This window comes from Mirounga leonina, unplaced genomic scaffold (genome assembly GCF_011800145.1).
Source record: "Mirounga leonina isolate KUSES-001 unplaced genomic scaffold, KU_Mleo_1.0 Mir_154, whole genome shotgun sequence".
In the NCBI taxonomy this organism is placed as follows: Eukaryota; Metazoa; Chordata; class Mammalia; order Carnivora; family Phocidae; genus Mirounga; species Mirounga leonina.
Genome location: NW_023270389.1, coordinates 62,210,621 through 62,224,851, shown reverse-complemented (window position 1 = coordinate 62,224,851; position 14,231 = coordinate 62,210,621). Strand labels below are relative to the sequence as shown.

The window sequence follows — 14,231 nt, the reverse complement described above, 5'->3', positions numbered from 1 at the left end:
ACACCAGATAGTATAATATGCTTAACGTTAAAAATCGTAGCTCCTAAGTACTTATCCAGTTGAGAAGATAAGACACATGTGCATATAAAAATAGAATAATAGAGCAGAAAATCATAAATGCCAAGTTACTGGTGTAGTCAGTAAATGCTTTCAGTGTTCAGAGAGCGGTCGCTTTGAACTCTGATGTGTGCAAAGCAATGTTGGTCTATGAAGATGTCACTGACATTCTGAACCTGGGCCTTTTAAGCATGCTTTCCAATTAATATCATGTGCCTATCGTGTTCCAGCAACCAGAAAAAAGAATAAAACGTGTCCCTTGCCCCTGAAACAATTACTGAATGAGAGGAAAAACACAGGAACGTATACTACCTGCGATCATAAAAATGCTCTAATGCAGTTATCTGGTGAGTGCCGTGGCTGTGTGGAGGAGAGAACAAGGACTTGACGTTGCTTCGGAGATGAGTGTGGGCGTGTGACTGGAACGGCTTCCTGGGGGAAGTGGCATCTGAGTCTGAGAGGAAGTGTTTAGACTGAGAACGGAAGACTATCCTAGGCAATGGAAGGTGGGCCCACATGCCCAGGGGCGTGACTGTGCGTGCCGTGGTTTTCAAGAGGCTAGTGATGCCGTTTGCAGCCAGTTCGGGAGTGGTCCTGATTTGAGAGGGTGTGACAGGAGTGTGTCCACGTGTGCGTCTGTAAAATTTTTTCTCCGAAGGGAGAACACAACAGTTGAGATTTTAATGGTAGGTACAATTTTTCAGAAAAAGTGTATGGAAAGATGAGCAGTGGACTGAAGAAGGAACACAAGAAACACTCTGGTAACAAGTGGGGAGTGGGAGGAAAAAGAGACTCTCAGGCAAGCACAGAGGGAGTTATTTATTAGAAAGAGCACTAAAATAATAAGGTCAGAACCACCGGACAAGAGATTTTACAAGAGGCTAGTTAATGCCACAAACAACAGAGTATACAGAGGGAATGAAAACTGAAGAAGGCCATTCGATTCAACATTGAAAGGATGCTCTGAATTCAGTTTCAGTGATTTTGGGGGAGGGTGGTGTGGTAGCCAGATTTCTGGGGAGTAAGGGCCTATTGACACTGAAACATCAGATCGAAGCCATTTGTTTGTAAAAGTTGGCAGTGAAAATAGAGAAGGAATAAATAAAATGAGACCGCTTGGTCAAGGGAAGTTTTTTTCAAAGAGAACACCTTGTAGGCACACGACGGCAGGAGGGCAACATGGGAGTGGGCCTGGAGGTCCTATAGAGGGTGGGAAGAGATGAGAACTTGGAAAGGAGGAGAGGCAAACCTCAGTCCAGAGGGGAGGAAGGGAGTATGCGGGAAGAGCAGAGAGAAAGAAGGATTATTAAGGAAGAGAAGAGGAAAAGAAGGAACTTACAGGTGATGGCCAGTATGTGCTCTGTGAATTTGGAGAATGCAAAATCGCCTTGGTTTAGCACTTCCTTCTCTGTTCACGTACCCCAGGAGCATGCACGGAGGAAGTCCCTACCTGCCCAGTGTTCTCTGAAGGTGGAGAGTAGCATGGCGGAAGGCTAATGGGCAAGACTGTAGTCACGTGGTATTTTCTACCCTTAGAGAAATATTCATACCAAAAAAAAAAACCGAACACCAAATCCTCTAATATTATCTTAAAATGTGATTATTATTATTATTATTATTTTTTAAAGATTTTATTTATTTATTTGAGAGAGAGAATGGAAGAGAGAGCACGAGAGGGGGGAGGGTCAGAGGGAGAAGCAGACTCCCTGCTGAGTAGGGAGCCCGATGCGGGACTCGATCCTGGGACTCCAGGATCATGACCTGAGCTGAAGGCAGTCGCTTAACCAATTGAGCCACCCAGGCGCCCTTAAAATGTGATTATTATTAATACATAAAGATTTAAAATCACCTTATTTAGGAACAAAAAGCATTACTGGATTTAATTTTAAAAGTTTTGTTAGTATATACATTTAAAAGTGTGTCTTAGGTAGAAAAAATTAATTGATCAAATTTTCAAATATTTAAAATTTTGCAGCATTTTTTTTTTTTTGAACTGAGGACTTTTCTCTCTGAGGATAATTTGTTAAGACTTTAAACATTTTAAGCAACAAGAACCCAACACAAGCTTGAGCAATGGAAGAAAAATGAAAAGAGCGGATGGATTTAATAGATTATGTAAAGGGGGAATCCAAGACAGACTGATTTCAGGTATGCCTGAATCCAGGAATCCTGGTGATGATGTCAAACATTCTCTATTCCGTTCCATTCTATTCTGTTTTCATCTCTGATGGTCTCATTTTCAAGCAGACTTCTGTTCTTTGGCAGCCCCAGGGTAGCAGCAGCATGGCCCACTATCCGAAAGGAAGATTGACTTTTACCCACCAGCCATGTGGTAGATAACAGAGTAGATTCTGTTTATGTCACGTTGCCATCCCCGATTATCACCCGACCTAGGAGTTTGGCATACGCCGGTAGATGAGAGCCTGGGTCGAAGGAGGGCACTGTGATTGTGGGACGAGTGGGGGCTCTAAAATTGTGGCCCGTTTCCTTCCTTTCTTACGTACACATGTATGTACGTGTGTGTATGTATTTGTTCTATAACAAACCAGGTTGTCTAATGAAAGCCTTGTGTTGAAATCAAATTCCTGAGGAGAGAATCAGCCTTTGATTGCTTATATAAACGAGCCTTAATAGCTTCTTTAGTTTATGATTTCATAAAGATACTGTAGAAGCCTTTCCTTTTTTATAAGTAAAAGTGTTTTCCGTGCCACGTATCACAATATTTTTATGTCTTCACAAAAATGGAGCAGCTGTACGTGGGTCGGTTTTAGTAGCAGCAAACACAAACACACAGAAACAAAACAACCGTCACAACATGCACACAACCTGGGTTTCTCGTTGGGATTATGAAACCAGTTATGATGGAAACATGGAGCGTAGTTGGCTTTGGAGTCAGCAGTTCGGGGCTTCTTTAGAGAGATAGTTGGGGGGGTGTTCAAGACAATGGTGTAGAATACCCTGTACAGTGCGAGGCTTCTAGTAGGCGCTTGACAAGTGATAGCTATCAGTATAATTCTTACTGATAAGCATTGATCTTTTGTGATGCTGAAAAGAGCTCAGTGTGACTCTAGCCGAGGTCCTGAGTTTTTACGTCAGCTCTTTCAGTGACCAACTGTGTGCACCCACCAAATCAAACTACTTGACATCCCTGGGTCTGTAAGACAGAGGTGGGTTAGAGATCTTGTCTTGCCCTAAAATTCTCCTATTTTTTTTTTTAAGATTTTATTTATTTATTTGACAGAGAGAGAGGTAGCAAGAGCAGGAACACAAGCAGGGGGAGTGGGAGAGGGAGAAGCAGGCTTCCCGCGGAGCAAGGAGCCCGATGCGGGGCTCGATCCCAGGACCCTGGGATCATGACCTGAGCCGAAGGCAGCCGCTTAACGACTGAGCCACCCAGGCGCCCCATAAAATTCTCCTATTTTTGATAGACTAATTTGGGTTATGGAAAAATGTAGAGTAGAAAGAATCTTCGTATACTGTAAATAAAATTGATGATCTTAGTTTTGGTGTTAGACACATTTAGGTTTGAATTTCAAGTCCTCTGCTCACCAGCTGTGCAAAGTTGGACAAATTGCTAAACCCTGTCTCCTTGTGTGAAGAATGGCAATAATTAGTAATAAATACCTGCTCTCTAGTTTAGGGATAGAAGTGCAGACATGCGTTTGATTTTTCTTCAATAACATTTTACTTTGATTAGTGTCTGTAAAGCTCCTTCCAGTTCCAAAATTTGATATGTAGAATTATTTGTGTTCTGTGAATATTTATTTATTCCATCTTTTCTGATAAATTCCAGCTGGGAAGATTATTGTAAGTCATGAGGGTATAATTATAAAGGTACAGTTACATAGTTGACCTTTGTCACAGCTGCATTATGCCTACGACATGCTGCCCTTTGAGACCACCTGGGGTAGAGCGTTCATATGGACCATTTCATAACTGGATTTGAGCACTTATTGGTTAGCTACCTTACCAGTGGCTTAGTGGTGGATTGTGTTGGAATTTATCCCATAAAATTGTACCAGCAAAAAAGAGGTGTACAAAATTACAGAAAAAATTTCGGTCAGATATTTGGAAATAAGTTGTGGACGTGGGATCTGCTAAGATTCCCACGACCAAGCCCCAGGTATCACTTAAAGATTATTGTGAAGATCAAAGGAAATAATGTATGTGTAAGCCCTTGAGCATAGTATTTTCCATATACATTGGCTACTACTATTGGTTATTTTTATCTTTTAGGAATATTTTTCCTCTTGAATCACCAAGCCACATTTAGTCAAGGGCAAATCCAGTGCGACACCCAATGCCATTCTTACCCATGGGCTCTACTGCAACCACGTATCAGAAAAAACCAAAGAAGCTCAACTAAAATGCCCAACTAGAATTTACTTTCTTTCTGATCTAGATTTAGTTCCTGAAATCATTTTTCATGAGGAACTTTTTTAGTATTCATTCATTCATTCATTCATTCATTCATTCATTTAGCGAATATGTAGTACTCATTAAGGGCTAGGTACTAAGGAAAAGAACAGTGACCACAGATAGGTAACCTACTTTATATTAGTAAAAAGCCAGTTGTTCATTTAAATTTCATTTCATAAGAACTTTGTAGTTGCAAAATAAAATTAATTGAAGCTATAAAATCAAATGAGGCACACTAGTATACCAATGACTTTTGGATTAGAAACTAGATGGTAAACTTGTTTCACTTTATTTAATTTGGTGTTTCTGAAACTTTTTTTGACCTGTTCTGTCCTTTCCTCCGCACTGAACCCACCTTCAGAAATAATAGTCTAAAGTAGGTTTGTTTAACTAAGTGAACAATATTAGGTTAACTATGATATTTGTAGGACAGAAGCTGTTGCCTATCACGGTATTGTATTGGGTGACTCTGTCCTGCTTTGCCAAGGACAGTTCTGGTTGATGCCTGTTGCTCTGGTGTGGTGATTGATAGTCTCCTCTTTAAATCTCTGAAGTGCCCCGGTTTGGATGATAAATGAGGCGGTCCGTCCTGGAGCCACTACTTTGGGATCACGTATGTGCCGGGCAGCATCCTCAGCGTGAGGTATCTAGTAACTAACTCGCTTCTCACAACACCCCTGTGAGGTTGGTACTGTTTTGTCCTTTTCTTTTTTTTTAGCATGGGAGTAAACTGAGGCCCAGAGAGGTTAAGTCTTCTGATTACACACCTAGTAGGTAGTGGGGTCGGTCGCCAAGCTCAGGCAGGCGCATCTAGTCCCGAAGGGGGTGCCCCTAACCGCCCAGCCTGCAGGTGCAGCCGCGCATGCTCAGTGAGCGCGCCCCAGGGCCCGCTGGGGTGGAGCCCAGGGGAATGGTGACCTTGAACAGCCAGGAAAGGGAATACAAACTTGGAAACAAGGTGGAGAGCAGGAGCCATGAGGGATGCACTTTAGGTTACATAAAGTAGAATTTGGTGAATTTGATTTTCTTTTTTCCCCCAGGAATTGCCCTCATCCTCTCTTAACTGCGAAGAGATGTTTTCCTTTTCACTTTTAATTAGTGTCCAGAAGTACTAGTTTTCCCTTGAAACATAACAAAAGAGCGTTTATTCTAAAGCAATTTATGTGTATTTTGTTTTTAAGTTTGGGGATATCTTCTTTTTCCTTTAGTAACAGAAATCAGACTTTTGGAAAAGCCCTTTTAAACTTATCCCAACTTATTTATGACAGGTTCTTCAGAGATCCAAAAGTTAATTTTAGGAAATGTATGGAGTTTTTTTACTACCCAACCGCCAGACTTCAGTCTTGGCCTTTGACTTCCCCCTCATTTCAGGTGGACTCCAGCTTAACTGTGCTCCTCCCCCATATCACCTGGAAGCTGAAGAATGCTGAAGTGTGTTATTACTTCCTTGACTGGTAATTTCTAAAACTGAATTTGCTTAATAAGTCTACAACAGTAGTTAACAGTGTGATTTTTATAACCAAACCTTTAATATAAATGTGTAATTTTCAGAATTCTAAATGCGAATGTTCAGCAAAACTGAACCAAACCAAACCATTAAATAGGTGGTATATACGCATTCAGTTTAGATTCAGCAAACATTAATTGAGGCTCTTTTATGGTTAACTTTTCCACTTTGTACTTAGGGATAAAAAGATGATAAACCTGTTTCCTATATCTTCTGCTCCCTCCTTCCCTCCTCCATGCCTAGGCCTTTCCTCTCAGCCTCCCTCAAACCTTTACTGCATGTCTGCTCTGTGCTGGAGTATGTGGACTCAGGCATAGCAAGATGAGTAAGTAGTGCCTCCCTTCAAGTAACTCGTGCCTTAGGGCGTCAGATCAGCCCCTGAGTCAGCTCAGCAAAGGGTGGTAAGTGTTGGAGCCAGGTTCACACCCAGACCTGTCTGCTGTCCTTTAACGATGACCAGAATCTAAGTCATGCGGAAGGAGGAGGGGAACTTGAACAGATGGGGGAAATCCATGGTGAGTTTCAGAGGAGCTCGTGGTGAAGGGGTTGGCAGCCATGTTAGTTACCACGAGTCGAGGGGTGAGGAATCAACGGGAAATGAGAAAGCACTTTTCCAAGAGCTTGATGTGGTAAAGGGGGAATAGATAAGATTGTAGGTTGAGTGCGTAGTACGATCAAGTGAATATTTTTTATAATGAGCTGTACATATATTTGCTGTATAGGAGAGAGCTATAGAAATGGCAGGTGAGATTTAAATACAGGAGAGGGAAGATAATAGAACAGAATCCTGTAGGAAGTTACATACTCTCAAGAACGTAAATGGAAAACAGGTTTTGTTTTTTTTTTTTCTAACTCAACATTTGAATTACATGATAAAATACGTCGTTAAACATCTTTATGATGTGGAAGCTCTTCTGGTAAGGCATATGTGCTAACCTTTTAAAAGAATTACATTAAAGGAACGATATTGCCATGTTGTCAGGAATTCCTATTTGGAAATAATGACAAACTCCTCTTTTATCCCACCTTCCCTGTTGCTCAGTCCCTCCAGTCAAAAGCAAATGGGTCTTGGCTGAGAAGAGAATATCTGTTTTAAGGGTCAAATGTGTCAAATTGTTTTGACTAGCTGGAAGGGGTGCTAATTGGGTCATAAATAGCAAATTTTCTGTTTTTATAAATCAGTGTTTGAGAATTCTAGGACCTCATTCATTAGGTCTAGGTGGGACCCAGTTAATTCATTTATCTACCAAATGTTTATTGACTGCTTTCCTACCATATTCTTATTACCATAATACATAAGTGAGGTTAGAAGATGGCCCAGGTGCCTACTCTCTAATTGGAGGACAGAGATAAATAAGCAATTAAATAAATAGGATAATTTCATATAATGGTAAGTGCTACAAAGAAAGTGAACTGTCAGATATACTAGAGTTACCCTGTCCAGGGAGCAAGATAACTTTGCATAGGGTGATCTTGGAAGGAGTTTTTGAAGAGGTAACTTTTATCAACCTTGCTTTAAAAAAAAGTTCTTTTTAATCGTGGTAACATAAACATAATAACATATACATCAGAAAATATACCATTTTAACCACTTTTAAAAGCATAGAGTTTGGAGGTATTAGGTCCGTTTGCAGTGTTGTACAGCCATCCAGCCACAGAACTTTTTTCATCTTGCAAAACAGAAAATCTGTAGCCCTTTAAAAAATCTCTGTTCCCCTCTGAATGAGATTACAACAGGAGATGGAAATTGCTAAACTTTTTTTGAAATAAGGCAGCAGATGGATAGGTGGCATCAGATTCCGCAGAGAGGAAAGGTCTGTAAGTGCATAATACTTGCAGCAAGTCCAGTACTCTGTCCTGAAGCTCCCAAGAGGCTCGGCTTTGGGAGGCACCAGACACTAAGGAAGGCAGGAGTCAGAAGGGGAGCCGAAAACAGGGATTGGTCAGAAAATGTGTGCACTTACAGGTGGAATCCTTGAGTTCTCTCTCTGTATACTCTGTGTAGATAGGTGACTGTCCACCAGCAACTCCTGGCTTTGGGAGGTCAAGATTTACCCCTCCCCCTTTTTTAAAAAGATTTATTTATTTATTTGCGAGAGAGAACCCGTGCATGTGTGCGAGGCTGGGGGCAGAGGGAGAGAATCTTCAAGCAGACTCTCCAATGAGTGCAGAGCCCACGAGGGGTTCAGTCTCATGACCCATGAGATCATGCCTGACCTGAGCTGAAACCAAGAGTCAGATGCTTAGCTGACTGAGCCACCCAGGTGCCCCCCCCAAGATTTATTCTTTACAAAATTAAAATTATAAAATAGAAATTGAAGAAGTGCCTGTATTCTGAACCAGGGCAGTGGGTGGCTGATTGACTCAAAACAGGAAGATTAAGGGAAATCTACACCTGAATTGTGGAACTCTTAGCCCGTTCGTTTTCTCTGCTCTTCTCCCAGAACTCCACAGTGAAGCCTATCCTGCTCATCCCCTGGAAAAGACTGAAATGTCTTCAGATACGGATAGGCTCACTACCAGAGCAGCCTTAAATGAATTCTACCAGTTGATGAGCCCCATTTCCCCCCACAGACCTTTTCGTTTTTTTCAGAGCCTCATTCTTAAATATGACTTAACATTCAAAAACCATTGAACATTTGGGGAAAGCCTCCATGAAAAAAGAGAGGTCAGAAGAAGCAAACAAAGAAAGAGGTGGAGGATGGAATGGTACTTGGGAGTATGGGGAGAAAACAGACACTGTAGGGATCAAGAGAAACCCTAAAAAAAATCCAACCCTCAAGTAGTAGTATCGGAGAAAATACATTCTTCTCTTCCCTCTAAAGTGATGGCGAAAATAAAAGCAATAATATTTCCAGGAGGGTAAAGAGAACTGGAGGGGAGATGACAGCAGACAGAAGGTACCAGTTAAGTATGGGGAGCTGAGAACCTGCCCATGAGTGGTAACTGACTTAGTGGAGCCCAGAAAGTGGAAACAGAGTCTGAGGATGTGGGTGGTTGTTGAGCAATCCAGAATCGGTCTTCCTTTAATTCTTACGTGCTTTGCTCTATTTGGACTACTGGTTCTTAGGTTTTGAGAGTGGATGCCCTTCCCCACTTGAAGCTGTGAATGAGCTATCCACCGGTGGAGAAACCAGAATTATTAAATGTAGCTCCTGTTTTCTTAAATGGTTCTCTGAAGTGATCACGCATTATTGCATCCTTCTTGGTATTGCTTGTGAGCCAGCGTTTCTCAGAAGTGCATAGCTGAAATGCTTTTCTGGGTGCCAGTGACGGTGGGCTTGAAAACGAAGCCAAAAAGAAAATAGAAACAGTATTTAACCTACGAATGTGTTCTACCTTTTGTTTGTAAAGTAGTTGTTTAAAAGTTGGTACTTCCTTTTAGAATACTGTAAAAAATGATTATTGGATTCCCAGACTAAACTTGAAAAAACTTTCCATCAGCAATTAAACGGGCACTGGTGGGTTCTCTGGGAGACCTCACTGCTTCGTGTTAAAATCTTCCTACGAAGAAATACTTTTTTGTGGTAAAGTGACTCTGGATTTGGAGTCACACAGACTTGAATCCAAACCCTGTCTGTGCCATTTTTCTGCTGTGTATGTGTAACCTTTGGTAAATTATTTAATGTTTCTGAGTCTCAGTAGAATGAGATGAATAATATCTAACTCAGAGGGTAGCTGTGATGATAAAGTGGCATTAAAATAGATAAAGCACTCAGCCTGGCTCCTGGATTGCTGTAGGGTCAATAAATGTTGTTTCCTTCATTTTGCTTCTCTGTGGAATGTGATAAGAGGGAACATTATTTTTCTAGGACTTAAGGGAAGTGCAGATCAACTGAAGGTATGCAACATTTTTGAAATGGGATTCCTGTGTTTTAAAATTTTGCCTTATTTATTTGCAACACCTGTGTTCCTTGTCATTTGATAGATTTGCTCTTGTAAGAAAGAGCATGGGAATGGGGCTCGGGAGATTCAGGGTCTGATTAGCCTCCTTTTCTACTACTAACTAGATGAGTGAGGTCATTGAATGTGTCACTTCTCCACTTTTGGTCTCCTTTGTGATTTCCAAAGTGAAAGTGTTCTACTGCAAGGTGATTTCTGAAAGTTTGCTTCTGCTCTAACGTGATCCTGAGACCCGTTGAAAAAGTCTCCTTTTTGCGACCTGGGTTTTATGGGGTGTTGAGGCTTGGGATACATTTATTATTATAAACTCAGTTTATGTGTTTGGAGGACTTGAGGTGATTGAACGTTACTAAACTAATAGCTGATGTTTGGCTTTTTCATTGGAAAATAGTTCTAGCTGTGAAACCTAGGTTTGAGTGGAAATACACCAGAAGTGGCCATTGCTTTTTTTCCTACAGAGATAAGTGCTGTTTGGTGCTGCTCGCATGAAGCTATCGCCAGAGTCCTGTGGATTTTACCATTGTTCTTACAAACCTTTTTGTTCTGAAGAGTTATGGACATTCTTATTCCTAGGGTGATTTGGGGTGTGTGTGTGTGTGTGTTTGAAATTATTTTTAATGTTGGTTATGCTCATCTCAGCGCTCTTGTCACTACCAAAGGAATCCTTCTCTGACCCCTGGTCTAGATCATGTTGTATGTTTACGTGGGTTTTTTTCCCCTATTCATTGTTTGGATTATATACATGTCTGCTTTCATAATAGCTTTCTTCCCAGCTGGATTGAAAGCTCTTGGAGGGCAGCGACCACATCTCTTTTGCTGACCTCCATCTATAACGTTTTGCCATGTAATTGACATTCAGGACATATTTTTTGAATAAACTAATAAAATTGTTGCCCGACAAATATTAAGCGAGTAGAAATATAATGGTAATTAAGAGCTCAAAGTACTGATTAGAATTAATGACTGTAGCCTTTGCTGTTACCAAACAGTGAATATAAAAGGAAAGAAAGAATAATGAAGGTGGTTGTATAAAATGACTCTTATTATTGTTTGTGCGATGCGAGAACAGGGAACATTCCCGAGTACAGGAAGCAACTTTTGGAAAAACTGCTGGCAGAACGCGAAGTCAGACCGTCCTTGACCCTTAGATCAAATGCATTCGAGCCCGAGTTTCCTTAACTCTTCTTCAGTTTGGAATAAACATTTTGACACAATGAAAGATTTATTTCATATAATTTTTGGTCCTCGCAAACAAAGACCTTAACTGAAGTTGCTGAAACAGAAAACAAACACTTTTTGAATTTTACTGGTTCCATTTGAAAAAAGTTTGTTTCCTTTCAAGTGCATAACACGTTCAAATGAGCTCAGCTGTATTAGCAGATAAACATGTTGATTCATTTGGCCCAGAGCTACTGATTAAAGCCTGGAGGGGTACAGATTGTTCTTGCCCCCACCCAGCCTCACCATGTTTTTCTTCCTCTCTGCCCTGGGGAGGGCAGGGGACTGGACTAAGTGACCCTCCCTTACCTGAATTGTCTAGGTGGGGTGAAGGGAAAAAGGTTGGTTTGCCATTCAGGTCCCTTTCCCTTGCTTTCTGCTCGTTAACTTACAGCCTGTGCTGTTCATCCCCTGCTCAGACCGCGGTGGCCATGGCGTGGGGTCACTTCCTGTGACATGTGACTTGCCAGTTTTTACAGAGCCCGGTTCCTGAAGGCTCAGTTTTGAGTAATTAATCTAGTGTGAGTCAGGTGTGATTGATTTTGAGGCTGGGCTTCATTTGGAAAGCAAAGGCAAGTATGCTGTCTGCAGTGGTGCTGGGATCACAGATACACTCAGTGCAGTGAACTGATGCAGAGCTTTTACCGAGCACCTAAGGAACTTGTATGACACTGAGAATGAGCCGTGGTATTTAGGAAATGACCAAAATACGTGGCTTTTACTGTTTTAGGAACCCTGTAAAGTGTTTGTTTTTTTCAGCATACATTGTGTCCTGTGTGTTTCATACCATGTTAGGGGCCATCAGTATGCAAAGATTAATAAGAGGTTCTCTCTGCCTTCCAGTAGCTTATCATCGGTGTCCCATTTCCCAAAGCGTATGTCATTAGTAGGTGGGTAGTCCTCAAAAATAGATTTGTGTCACTAAGTTTTGGAAATGCCCCTGGACTAAAGAAAATAAAAGGTTTCTTTAGTATAGGGTAAGTGTACAATGCGGAACTCTAAAAAGTGCTTATGCTTGGTAAGATTGCCCCAAATTCCTAGACGCAGTTTCTTTTTCTCACGCCTTCTGCAGTGCGATCTGAGGGGAAGGGGCGGGGGTGGGGGGCCCGGAGCGGGGAGCTGGTGGCTGTGATTTGTGTAGGAAGAGGATGACTGATGAGTCATGGCACACTCTTTGGGAAACACCGGACTGAAGTCTTATTCACCCTGAGGCCCCTGCCTCTGAATGCTGCCTTACAGGGCTCGCATATGCTGCAGGGGCCTGTTTATGCTTTTTAATTAGGTCGGTTGAGGGGCTAGGGTCTTTTGATTGAATACGTAAGTTGGAAGTGGGGATTAGTAATTAACATGAAAAATGGCGCCTGTTTCCTTAAATTCAGCCTGTCTTGAAGCAGACTAACCATTTCTTCCAAAAAAATGACATCTCTCACCTTTTCTGTTTGATTATGCTGTTTTGCCCCCTTTTCTAGGCAGTTAGACATGAGACCACAGTCATTATTGACTCTTCCCTTTGTCATACTCAACATGGCCCCACTGCCTCCAACCAAATACTGCCTGGCTTTTCCTTAGCATTCATCTGTTTTTTCCCCCATCCCCACGGCCGTGGTGCTCACGAAGTAAGTAATCAGTAAATAATTTGTCAAATGATGGAATCTGGACCACTGTAATGTCCTTCAGTAACGGATGGGTCTCAGGCCCTCCTTGCTCTTTCAGTCCTGAACCACTGTTGATGGTGCAGTCAGACTTACACTGGGTTTCTGCTCTGCGTCCCCAGTAGCTCACTGTTGGTCGGAAAGTGGCCCACATGTCATCACTGGGTGCTCTTGTGTGGCGCCCGGCTGCTGTTCTTTCCCCACCCCTGGCCCTCGTTCTTTCCCCACGCCCTGGCCCTCTTTCTTTCCCCTGATACTACTGCTCACCATTGGCTGTGAAGTTCTTACCTTTCCAGTTTTCACCTGGTGGCGTGTGCCACGTTTTCTTCTTGGAATGCCTTTTTGGGGGGGCCACATATATAATTACGTAAATCTTATCAGCAAAACAAGCTGATACTTCCACGATCTCTCCAGCTGTAAGTGCTGTTGTTTATCTGTACATACTTTTCTCTGTAAATCTAAGTTTGTCCTATTCTTGGTGCTGTGTGTATATACTGTGATAGATACTAATATACCCAGAGTATTTCCTCTAAAGGTTTAAGTTCCTTGAGGGATCATGGCGTTGAGTTTAACTGCTGAAACAGATAAACCTCAAATCTCCGTGGATTAATAGCATTTGAATTTTGTGTCTTGCTCGGCCAAATCCAAAACAAGTCCGCTGTTCCTGATTCTTGCTCCTTCTGTCTTGTGACTCCTCTGTCATCAGCAAATGGTTCCACATGTGCTCATCTGCACGAAGCCAGAGATGGAAAAAACACCGAAAGATCCTCCCTGGGGAGGTTTTTGGTGGGCCAAGCCTGGAAGTAGCACTCCTCCTTTCTCATAGTTCATTAGCTAGAACCCAGTCAGGCGGCCACACTTGACTGTGAGGGAGACTTCTGGGAAGCATGTGCCTGGGAAGAAGAGGTTTTTGTTAATACGAGGCAATTTGTCAGCACGCCTGTCTTGTGAAGTCAGACAGACCAGGATTTAAAATTTTTTTTTTTTAATTTGAGAGAGAGAGAACAAGAGAGAAAGCATGAGCAGGGAGAGGGAGAAGCAGACTGCCCGCTGAGCAGGGAGCCCAATGCGGGGGTCCTATTTAAAAATACCTTATTGCTAAACAAACAAACAAACAAAAAAATGCTAACCATCACATGAGTTCTCAAGCAAGTCGTAATCACTGCTCACAGATCACCACAACAAATATAATAATGAAGTTTGAAATATTGCAAAAATTACCAAAATGTGACACAGACTCACAAAGTGAGCTAATATTACTGGAAAAATGGCACCAACACAAGTGCTCTATGCAAAGCTGCCACAAGCCTTCCAATTTGTAAAAAAAACGCAGCACCTGTAAAGTGTAATAAAACAAGGTGTGCCTGTGTGGCATAATTTCTAAGTTCTGGTGTAGACAGAGCTCTTGATAGATCTCACCAAAATGCTACTAATGAAAGAACAGGAGTGATGACACAGGTAACTCCTAAAACTAG

General features: G+C 41.9%; 1 protein-coding gene and 1 long non-coding RNA gene across 3 annotated transcripts in view; both read left to right on the top strand.

Annotated features, from left to right (window-relative positions):
• AKT3 (AKT serine/threonine kinase 3) overlaps nt 1-14,231 on the top strand; it is a 311,247-nt gene that overhangs the window by 34,172 nt on the left and 262,844 nt on the right. The window lies entirely within an intron of this gene.
• Nucleotides 3,378-7,676, top strand: LOC118014555. The gene is made up of 2 exons (XR_004680301.1): nt 3,378-5,930; nt 6,227-7,676. It is a non-coding gene; the product is annotated as an uncharacterized LOC118014555 (long non-coding RNA).